Raw genomic sequence first — 12285 nt, 5'->3', positions numbered from 1 at the left:
ATGTAGCTTTTCCATATCAGAACGGTTTAGTTGACAATATGATCAGTGCTGGATGACCTTCGAAAAATTAGGCCAATAAATTAACATTATCTTCGTGTGTCTTTGACCAGTACCGTATTTGGCGAAAAAATCAGTTCCAATTTTTGGCCTTATCGGCGGGCAAAAAATAATTCTACAAATTCAGAGAGAGATCAGATAATGTTTTGAAGATGTGATATCATCTAGATAGACGCCAGTGCGACTTTTGGCGCAGGCGCTTAATTTTCGGAAATTTTTTTCACTACCGTATAGGTTACAAGAGCGCAATTATTTGTTTACATTTAACCGGCAAATTTTTTACCCCAAGATGGTACTCAGAATAGAATCCGATACGGCTTCTGATTGGTTGATACAGGATTGGAATTACATTTAATCGAAAGCTTATCCAATTAGGTTTAAAAATTGCCGAAAATCATATTCCCATTTTACGAAGTATAGAAAATATCTTCAATTTCTGCACGTCGGAGCCATTAAAAATATGCCTTTTTCATTAAGCGAAAAAAGTAGACGATTTTTTTCAACTGCATTTTAAGGCAATTTGAGCCGCATGACCCTATATTTTTTTTTGGTTGTAATGCAACACTGGCATTTATAGTAACAGGAACTGCCACCCGTTTTTCGCTAGTTTGTGTAGTCTTCGAGAAAAAAAATACGGAACACTAGTGGTACCCTATGGAAAATGCATTACGAATAATTGCGCTCTTGTAACCTATAGGAGTCCATTTCCCATTGAAACACAAAAAGGAAATAATTTTTGTTCCACCCCTCGGCCTCCACATTCCTAATGTGCCTCACAGTCCGAAGTCAGGAGCATGTGATTCAGTTGTTGTGATTTGTTGCTGTCATATATCATATTTATTTTTCTTTATTTTTTTTTACAAAACTTATAGGTCATAAGTTTTCTTATTTGAATTATTGCTTTTAATTATACACTTTTTATAGCTCAGACTTAAGATGTGGTTTTGGGTGTTGAAGTTCGTACATCATATAGATCTTAATTTTTATGTCATTTGGTGTCTGTTAGAGGGTTGTCCCATTCTCAATCATACCACATCTTCTTATTTCTTATATTTTAATAATTAAGTCAAGTGACCTGAATTTATAAAGTCTAACACTAACAGTACAGAAAATGATACAAAACCATACAATTATAATTGAGGCTCCCACAGGGTACCCCCCTCAGGTCGCAATGTCGCTTTTAAATTCGTCGAGAGGTCGTTTTTTTAGGGAAATGAACAGGTCGCAGGTCGTTTTTTTCCCAACACAGAGGACGGAAGTCGATCGGAGTTCGTTTTTTTCCAAATTTTACAGGTCGCAGGTCATTTTTAGAAGGCCCTAAATTAGGTTGGAAGTCGCCTCTAAAAAGCACAGAAGTCGCAGGTCATTTTTGACCCTGCGGGAGCCTCATAATTAAGTCATGTAAGTACATTTGTCCTTATGAAAATCAAATAAATCAAGAATTAATTATTAATATTCATGACATGTTGTATTAATGTCAACTTCATAATTGACCAGTCTCTCACAAACAATGACCATCAGCTGGTTCCACCCACATACACTTTTAGCTTAATGACCCCCATGACATGACTTCAAATTATGGAGAAACCATTTAACTTCAATGGGAGTTATGGGCTATGGCTTAAAGAGCAAACACCATTATTTAGTTTCGACCCTATCGATCATATTATTTTATCAAAACATAATATTGAGGTATGGGGTAAATCTGCAATCAGAATATTTTTTATGCCCCCCCCCCCTTTTAAATGATTCTTCCCTTAACATTGCAAAAAAGCACAATAAGGAAATCATTTGAAGAATTGCTCAATAGGCAAATAATTGTACATGTAATCAATTTCTGTGAAAAATGTGTGTGTTCCAAATGTGTTTTTAGCATTGGGAGAATAAGTTAACCCTTCATGACCTAGTTAGTCTTCCAGGAACTAATTCTAATTATAATTACAGACATGGCTAAAACCGAAACTCAATATAAAAGTTCTGTCTTTAAGTCAATAAAAGTTAGGCCTTGAAAACCTCTACCATTTACCGCCCCAATGACTTCTAGGAACTAAGTCCAATGACAGACATGGCAAAATAGAAACTCAATATCAAAGTTCCTTCAACATCAATAAAAGTTATAGACCTTGAAAACCTCAACTATTTACCACTCCTATATTTATTTACATCCTTAATGACCTCAAATATGTAACATAATTGGGGGACCCCATAAATCTCCCAAAACAGAACCCACCTTTACCCCAAATGTCTTCCAGGAACCAAGTCTGAATGACAGACATGGCAAAAACAGAAACTCAATAGAAAAGTTCCACTGTATAGTCAATAAAAGGGAGGCCTTGAAAACCTCAATTATTACCACTCCTATTTATTTACATTCCTTAATGACCTCAAAATTATAATATAAGTAATTGGCTCTCTTACCTCAAGAAAAAAATAGCAATCAGAAAATATATCTGATCCTCAAATCACATGTCGCTTCCTGATCAGTAAAAGTTTTAAACAGAAATATGACCTACTCGGAAAATCCACTTAAGTTTTTTAATGATTAAAAAAAACCTTCACAGTTTTTACCTGTGGCTTACCTGGTCATTGGCATTGTTTATTTAAAGTATACATATTTTGATAGTTGGCCAAGATTATGTTGATTAACGGAGCATAACCTACAACAATTGCCGCCCACAATTAAACTTTATACTGAACAACATAAAACCAACTATATCATTATCTACCAAAATTATTTTAAATATACTGAACAACAGTTAACCTGCACCATTAAATCAACCAAATTTGTACTAAATATACTGTATACTTTATATACTGAACCTTCGTACACCTTTAATTATCCACCAAAGTTGTACTATATATACTGAATAGGAAAACACTAAGTAAGCTATAATAAAACAACCATGTAGTGAACAACATCACATTTGCACCACTGCCACCAAAGTTTTGTATTTGTTATGTATATTTTGTGAGGTACTGAACAAAAGTGTATACAGAGACAAATGAACAACCTCTGACAAATTTATAAATTCCATGAAGGTTTAACAAAGCTATGCAGATGTCTAAAACATTTTTTTACCAAAGAAAGTGTTTCCATTTAATGTTGACTGCAAAATAACTTTTTAAGTCCACTTATCATTAAACTTACTTTTTATCCATTTCGTGTATATATGCCATGACTGTTTGTCAGTTATTGTTTAATAATATAATATATATTTATAAATTAGGTGAAACAAAAATGCATGGCATAGATTTTTTCTATTTTAATAAATTAAAAATTGCTATTTAAGTATGGTAAAAAACAAAAAATTAAAAGCCATTGGATCTTAATATTTTTTAATTAGTAAATTCCTAACTAGTCATACAGTAGTTCTATAATTTAAAAAAAACAAACATAGTTTCTCCATTTATAATTTATTCACCATTTCAGAAAAATAGCGCAGTTGACAATTATGGTCAACATTTTTATCATTTATTAGAACTTATATAAATGCCATACAAATCTGATGCACAACTTTTGATACAGAGTATAGAATTCAATTACCCTGTTGTTTACACATGTAACAGTACACTGTGCTGAAGATGCACATATTTTATCTTATGGACTAGATATTGACCTCTAATTGAATATAGTGGAAATATTGTTTTCGTGGGCGGCTGTTTATACCTACATCAATCAGTATCACTGATAAAATAATCTTTTAATAAAAGATGAAGTTTGTTTGTTTTTTATCATGCATAGAGTATGTTGCCAGCTAGGATGTAAACAAACCATTTGTCATGTGTCAGTATGACTGAAGCATGAAAATGCAAGATGGCTTTGCTAATTAGATTTTCACTTCCGATTGCATCAATAGATATTGACTTCAAATTGAATATAGTGGAAATATATATTGTTGTTGTGGGTGCCAATAAGACAACCCTCCAAAAAAGACAATTTGTAAAAGAAAACCCTAAGGTTATAACATATATGGTACTTTGCCATACTTATAAGATCGTGGCATGAAAGTAGAAAATTGCTTTGCGTATCTGATTGCATCATAAGAATAATCTGTCCATTTGCAATTTGCTTAAAATTTTAAAGTATGATTTTTTAAATATATTTAAGACATTGCATGCAATATCATCATCAGAGGCTTATGGTCCATTATGAAACACAGTGTCCAATTTTTCAGAGAAAGACAAAAAGATTGCCTAGGCCACAGATTCTCAAATAAAGTGTTTGACCCTTCCCTTCCCTTTATTTACACCCCCCCCCTTTTTTTTTTTTTATAAAATCCTGATTCTGCCACTCTTCCCATTTTCTGTCAAAGAAAAAAATAAATATATCTATCTTTCTATTTTTTCAGACCAAATAAATTTTTATACTAAAAACTTGGGTGGTGTACCTTAACCCAATGCAAGAAGAACACCTCATTAACAAGCTTTAATTAAGTATTTATCACCTCAAATCATCAGCAATCATGTCTGCTTCATAATAAATCACTCAATGCAAGCAACATATAGTAAGGGGAAGATATACATCTACAAGTGCAAAAATGCAGCTCTATACATTCATGACATTCAGACAATTGTTGGTTGAAATCAAGACGAAAAATTACATCTTTACTTTTGTACCAACCTGACCTCATGATGTGTTAATTTTTTTGTTTAGGGTTGCTGTCACATAACAGTATTCTTTACTTTTATTTCCATACACTTAGATCTTAAATCATCTTCGTCTTTCAGAAGATGAGACTTGACTGTATACAACCATAACAAAGAGGATATTTTAAAGGGAGATAACTTCCACAGATCTCCTTACACATGTTACATGGAGGTGATTGAGTCTCATAGAAGTCTAAACATGAAAACTTTCATGCAAAAATTAGAAAAACAGAGGTTTGCTTAATATCATCATCAATCAAAATTGTTTAGCGACTAGAGTTGTCTGTATCAGAATACTGACTGTAAATGACCAAGTAAAGAAGATCTCTCTTAAAAGGGAGATAAGTCAAATAGAAGTCTAAACAAGACTTTTATGCAAAAATTTGAAAAATAGAGGTTTGATTAATATCAAACAAAAAATGTATCAAACGACTAGAGGTGACAGTATAAATTGACAGTAAATTACCACATAAAAAATAAAAATTGAGAATGGAAATGGGAAATGTGTCAAAGAGACAACAACCCAACCGAAGAGCAGAAAACAGCCACAGGCCACTAATGGGTCTTCAATACAGGGAGAAAATCTTACACCCAGAGACCTGCTCAGCTTGCCACGAAACAAAATGTGTACTTGTTCAGTCAAAAGGGAGATTAATTGCATAGAAGCCTAAACATGAATACTTAAATTCATGCAAAAATTGGGAAAATAGAGATTTGTTTATCAAACAAAAATGTTTAGTGATCCTTACCTTTACATCAACGCCATTTCAACACACACCTCAGACACCTGTCCACTGACTTACCTGTAATTAACCTTGCTTAGTGACAGGTGTGATAAGGTATACTTTTCTAATTAATGCATAATACTCCTATGTAATACTGTGAATGAACTAGATTAATTAATTAGACATTGTATATATAGAGATTGATGTCTCTTGCAGTCTTGGTTAAGTGGCTTAAGTTACTAAACAAAAATGAGAAAGGGGGTGGGAGTAAGGGGAGAGGGAGTAGCTAGGGGGAGGGGAGGTTGTATTAATTTTCTCTATGTGTCTTGATACATAGTGGCTTAGTTTACTAATCAAAAATGAGAAAGGGGGTGGGATTTAGGGAAAGGGGGATGGGGAGGTCTAGGGATATATATGGTATTGATTTATTCTACGGAATACTGTGTGTGATCTAGATTTATTAGACATTGTATAAAGAGATTGATGACCCTCAGTAGTGGCTTAGTTTTTAAAAAAAATACAAGATATAGGGGGTTGATGAAGGGGGGGGGAGGGAGGGAGGGAAGGGTGAAGTCAGGTATTGATTACTTCTTATACTTATATCATTTATAATTACCTGGGACCCTTATATAATATTTTGTGCAAAAAAAATAGACGAGGACTATTATGAATTATAAGAAGAAGATAAGATAATTGATTGATAGATTGTCAAGCTTTTGATTAATGCCACTTAAAAGGGCCACTTTTGAGCTATTTTGTAGTGGCCAGTTTTTACTCATTGAAGATTCGTCAGAGTGATCAGAGAAAACCAACAACTTTCAATAGGTAACTGACAATTCTAGTCAATGAAGATTGGAGTTGTGTGCAACCACTGAGGAGCAGGGTTCAAACTGGCACAACCTCAGGGTCGCCTGGCTATATAGTGATTACAGAAATAACTACTAAGATCTCTCGGCCACCCAGGCCCTGATAAGACAATTAAACTAGTTATATATATACTTAACCCATCAACACCAACACAAGTGAATAAACTAGTATCCTTTATAAAAAAGTCAATGGAACTGAGGACAGGGGACCCTTTAATATTTACCTGAATTTGTATATATATATTGAGTTACTTAGTTATTGTCTTTATTTGTTTTTGTTGTTGTTATGTGTCGCAAACTGTAAAGTTTATATGGCAATAAAACTTTGAATTGAATTGAATTCATTGAATATAAACTCTAAATGTTTAATTTCACATCAGGAGAGAAGTGTGTTGGCTTATATATCCCTACATATACAGATGTTTCAAATCATATGTTCTTTTATTTACAAAGATATATATGTTTTATTTATTTTAAATAAAATTATGATTGCATGACACTTAATTATAAAGAAGAACAAGCAAACAGAAAACAATTTTTCAATAACAGCTATGTGACTTGGTTTACTGGCAGTTGCTACTGTTACTTAAAACTGACTGTTACAGTCACATTGTTACTGTGTCCTTGGCCATGTTGACATTTACATATTTATCACTAATATGACCTTGACCTTTTTTTTAATATAAAATGACTTAAAAGATTATAAACATTAAGTACAGTTGAACTGAAAATTTTATGTTTTTTTAATGCCTTAAAAATTAAGCTAATTGTAACATCATTGTAATCTGACCTATTAGATTTGAACTTTTAAACAACCCTACAAAGTTTTTAAACCACTTACATTAAACATGTTAAATGTAGGTTAATTCAAACCTGGTTTTTTTTTCATTATAAAATATATAGTTTATTTCTGGTATATAAACAGAAAACATTTTTTTAATAATCATGATACATGTAACAGCTACAGTTAACTGCACTGGGAGTATGCTATGGTTACTTAACACTGGCTGTTACAGTCACAATGTTATGGCTCCTTGACATTTTTTTATTATTCATATGACCTTTACACTTTTTTTAATATAAATAATTAAACTTAAAAGATTATAAACATTAATGATTAAGGACAGTTGAACTGAAAATTCTATGTCTTGCTAATGCGGTAAAAATTAAGCTATGTAACATCATTTTAATCTGACCTATTAGATTTGAACTTTCCAACAACCTACAGTTTTTAAACCAATATTGTATTAAATGTACATAAAGGCAATTATTTTTCATACCCGTTTTTTTGAGTTAGGTGCATACGAACTAATAATGATAAGTTTACATGTTGGTACTGAAAATTGTATGTCTTGTTAATGCCTTAAAAATTAAGCTATGTAATCTGACCTATTAGATTTGAACTTTTAAACAACCCTACAAAGTTTTTAAACCACTTACATTAAATGTAAGACAATTATTTTCAAACCTGATTTTTTTTCATTATAAAATATATAGTTTATTTCTGGTATATAAACAGAAAACATTTTTTTAATAATCATGATAGTGAGCTACAGTTAACTGCACTGAGTATACTATGGTTACTTAACACTGATTGTAACAGTCACAATGTTCACTAACTGTCTCCTTGACATTTTTTTATTATTCATATGACCTTGACATATACAATCAATGACTTAAAATATTATAAACATTAAGAACAGTTGAACTAAAAATTCTATGTCTGGCCAAAAAAAAAAATAGGTGTGTTTCCGGTCGCCCGACCGACCCTAATTTTTTGGCGCCGACCCTAACTTTTTTTTCCCGGAAAAAAAAAAAAAAAAAAAAATCCGGATTTTTTTCGTTTTTTTCCGGAAACGGTTTTTGTTTAGTATAGCCTTTTAATGGCATCTTTTAAACGTTTGATTTCAAATAAAATTTTAATACAGTAAGCATTTGTGTGATACAGATTGAAGTCAAACAACGGCATGGCTTCTTCTATGGCCATCAGTCAAAGTGTGTTATCAATATTTATAACAGTTTTTATTGACAAAGGTCTAAGTCATAGTGAAAATTATACATTTATTTTCAGAGCATAAACATTGTTTTGCACATTAAAGATTTATACAATTGATTGTTGATACATGTTAATTTTGCAATTGTGATAAATTTGTTTTTTTATATCATTCAATGACTATTTGCATTCTACAAAATGCAATATTTGCCTCACATTATTTGAATGTTTCGGTTGTTTCGATGTTTATAATTTGTTTAGAATTTTATAGGAATAAAATTGACAGTATAACAAGTTTACAATGTTTTGGCATTTACTTCTGACAGTCTTTTCTAATACAAGAGGGAAGCCAAACGTTCAATTTAGGATTAAATTTAATTTTGATATCTGATATTTGCTCAACCATAGCCCCAAAACTCAATTTGTAATTGATTTTCTTTTAAACAGCTAGTATATAATCAAAATTTCAAAGATTTTCACCCATCCCTCTATCATGTTATTAATATTTGGTATTTGTAGAAAAGCTGGCATCAGTTCTGTGAACTAAATTGTTTGAAAGAAACTGATTATAAAACAGGTCTTTGCTGAGACAGACTTTGATGGGCTTTATGTGTAAGACTATAGCCTGACCCGTACAGATGGCATATCAGTTCTGAAAAGTTTGAAAATTTTATAAGCTGGAAGTCCTGGCCAAGTCTTCTGCAACTTTTGAACATGGACTATTCATATCTTGCATACTTTATACGATGAACTGATGAAAATAACCTGAAAGAATAACAAACTGATTATAAAAATACACAAAAAACAACCGAAGCAGGCCAGTAAAAAAAAAAAAAAAAAAAAAAAAAAAAAAAAAAAAAAAAAAAAAAAAAAAAAAAAAAAAAAAAAAAAAAAAATACCTACCTACCGCCCCTAATTTTTTGGGGCATGCAACAGGAAACACACCTATTTTTTTTTTGGCCTCTTTTTAATGTCTTAAATATTAAGCTACATATAAACATCATTGTAATCTGACCAGTATTATAAACTTTTCAACAACCTCCAGTTTTTTAATCACTTGCATTAAATGTATAAAAGAAATTATTTTTCATACCCGTTTTTTTCCTCCCACTATAAAATCTAATAGTTAGGTGCATACGAACTAATAATGTTTAGTTTACATGATGGTAGGATTATTTCATGAATATTTGTATTTAATAAAGTTCTAACAAACTGAGGAATTAAATCTATTTTAACAGGTATTTAACCTTAATTAGGGGATCAAATACTTTTAAACACCCACAACTTTAAACAACTTATTAAAGCCCAAGACCAGATGTTTATCATTTTAAGCTAAAAAAATATTGTTTTAGGGCTCAAGATTTTCAATCTGATTTTAACACAAATTTGTTTCCAAGCTTTAATTGCTGACACAAAGAATCAGACAACATGTGCACCCCCTTTTTTTTTACTTTTTATCCTTGCAATTATGATATTACATTTGTATATTAAAGCTTAGTTATAATAGAGACCATAATGATGAGGCAATTTCTATAAGGCCAAAAAAAAAAATAGGTGTGTTTCCTGTTGCATGCCCCAAAAAATTAGGGGCGGTAGGTAGGTATTTTTTTTTTTTTTTTTTTTTTTTTTTACTGGCCTGCTTCGGTTGTTTTTTGTGTATTTTTATAATCAGTTTGTTATTCTTTCAGGTTATTTTCATCAGTTCATCGTATAAAGTATGCAAGATATGAATAGTCCATGTTCAAAAGTTGCAGAAGACTTGGCCAGGACTTCCAGCTTATAAAATTTTCAAACTTTTCAGAACTGATATGCCATCTGTACGGGTCAGGCTATAGTCTTACACATAAAGCCCATCAAAGTCTGTCTCAGCAAAGACCTGTTTTATAATCAGTTTCTTTCAAACAATTTAGTTCACAGAACTGATGCCAGCTTTTCTACAAATACCAAATATTAATAACATGATAGAGGGATGGGTGAAAATCTTTGAAATTTTGATTATATACTAGCTGTTTAAAAGAAAATCAATTACAAATTGAGTTTTGGGGCTATGGTTGAGCAAATATCAGATATCAAAATTAAATTTAATCCTAAATTGAACGTTTGGCTTCCCTCTTGTATTAGAAAAGACTGTCAGAAGTAAATGCCAAAACATTGTAAACTTGTTATACTGTCAATTTTATTCCTATAAAATTCTAAACAAATTATAAACATCGAAACAACCGAAACATTCAAATAATGTGAGGCAAATATTGCATTTTGTAGAATGCAAATAGTCATTGAATGATATAAAAAAACAAATTTATCACAATTGCAAAATTAACATGTATCAACAATCAATTGTATAAATCTTTAATGTGCAAAACAATGTTTATGCTCTGAAAATAAATGTATAATTTTCACTATGACTTAGACCTTTGTCAATAAAAACTGTTATAAATATTGATAACACACTTTGACTGATGGCCATAGAAGAAGCCATGCCGTTGTTTGACTTCAATCTGTATCACACAAATGCTTACTGTATTAAAATTTTATTTGAAATCAAACGTTTAAAAGATGCCATTAAAAGGCTATACTAAACAAAAACCGTTTCCGGAAAAAAACGAAAAAAATCCGGATTTTTTTTTTTTTTTTTTTTTCCGGGAAAAAAAAGTTAGGGTCGGCGCCAAAAAATTAGGGTCGGTCGGGCGACCGGAAACACACCTATTTTTTTTTTTGGCCTAACCCCAAAAAAATCATAAATATATCTTTTTGGGCATTTTGAAGAGATTGACAAAAACTACCAAAAATAACAATAATATTCTTAAATTGTGTTCAATAATGAATCTGTCAAGCTAAATACATAAGGATCGAGCTATTTCGTTTGTATTGATCAACTTAAGTTACAATATTTATAGCAGTAAGGGACATAACTCTAAAATGAATAGAATTAGTGTATGTTTTTTAACTAATTATTTATAGTTTATAGGAGACTGATTATAAATTTTTGATTTTTAATTTTCTTCTGTTGAGTTAAGTTAACGAACTTTTAAGATAAAGATGGGTTATTCCAACAAATTATTAATCAAATGTCAAAGAATTATATATTTTCAAAGCAAATCTTTGGACACTAACAAACAATCTATTATTTCAGCTTTGTAATTATATACATTGCCATAGATATATCAATTGTTGGCTCTCTAAGACTGTAAGTCAGATTTTTTTTTGCTTATTAATTCTAAGGTCAATAACAGTTTAACCTGGAGTTTATTGACCATTATTGGATGTTTAGAATAGACTATTTTCATATAACCGACTTTTGACTCCAGATTATATGTAATTTTTCGACTGGTTGTAACCTTTTTAGGGCACTATTATCAGAAAACAGTAAACTTTCCCCTCAAATTACACCAATCATCTGTTTGATTTTAAATATTTTGGTTTCACTCAATCGACTTAGTACCAGGATAATTTACCACAGAAAAGGTAACCCGTAAACCTGTTGAAAAATCATATAATCTGGAGTCAAAAGTTGATAATTTGGAAATAAATTATTGTTTAATAGCTATAAATATATATAGTTCCTGTAGTTGCTTAATGTTGCATACCCCATAGCCAAATATAAAAGATCCCTTGTTACCATATTTCTCTCTAGAAATTACAAGAAAGGAGCCAAGTTACCCAGTTGATGACAAAGCTAAGCTCTATTTCCATAATTTTTGCTTAAAAGAATAAAAAGATGTGATAATAATATTCGGTGGTGAATCAAGGATTTTTCATAAGTGGGGGCCCACTCCAGTCATGCTTCAGTGATTTCCTATATATCCAAAATAAAATCCGCCTGGTAGCACACAGCCCTCACCTTAAATCAACCTCTGATATTAATTGCCAATGCGACAACTCTTTTACGGAGACAAAATTACAAAGAAATTAACAGGTGACCTTACAGCCTTCAACAATGAGCACATACATGTAGTCTGACAGCTTAAGCTCTTACAGCCTTCAACAATGAGCAAAT

The 12285-nt window shown here is 31.3% G+C and overlaps 1 protein-coding gene and 1 long non-coding RNA gene across 4 annotated transcripts in view; one reads left to right on the top strand and one right to left on the bottom strand.

Moving 5' to 3' along the window:
* LOC143058974 (uncharacterized) overlaps positions 1–9186 on the top strand; it is a 399737-nt gene extending 390551 nt beyond the window's left edge. The window contains exon 2 of the long non-coding RNA XR_012973311.1: positions 9111–9186. This is a non-coding gene — a long non-coding RNA (uncharacterized LOC143058974). The remainder of the gene's footprint in view (positions 1–9110) is intronic.
* The window catches only part of LOC143058967 (uncharacterized), an 83797-nt gene that overhangs the window by 53399 nt on the left and 18113 nt on the right, over positions 1–12285 (bottom strand). Inside the window, exon 1 of one of the 3 annotated variants that reach the window (XM_076232444.1) lies at positions 2476–2593. The exons of the other annotated variants lie outside the window; for them this stretch is intronic. The gene's annotated coding sequence lies outside the window, so the exon portion shown is untranslated. Of the gene's footprint in view, positions 1–2475; positions 2594–12285 lie in introns of those variants that run through there. 3 annotated transcript variants of the gene reach the window in all.

Source organism: Mytilus galloprovincialis, chromosome 14 (assembly GCF_965363235.1).
Source record: "Mytilus galloprovincialis chromosome 14, xbMytGall1.hap1.1, whole genome shotgun sequence".
Lineage (NCBI taxonomy): Eukaryota > Metazoa > Mollusca > Bivalvia > Mytilida > Mytilidae > Mytilus > Mytilus galloprovincialis.
The sequence above is the reverse complement of the archived record's forward strand: the minus strand, read 5'-3'. Positions and strand labels throughout refer to the sequence as shown.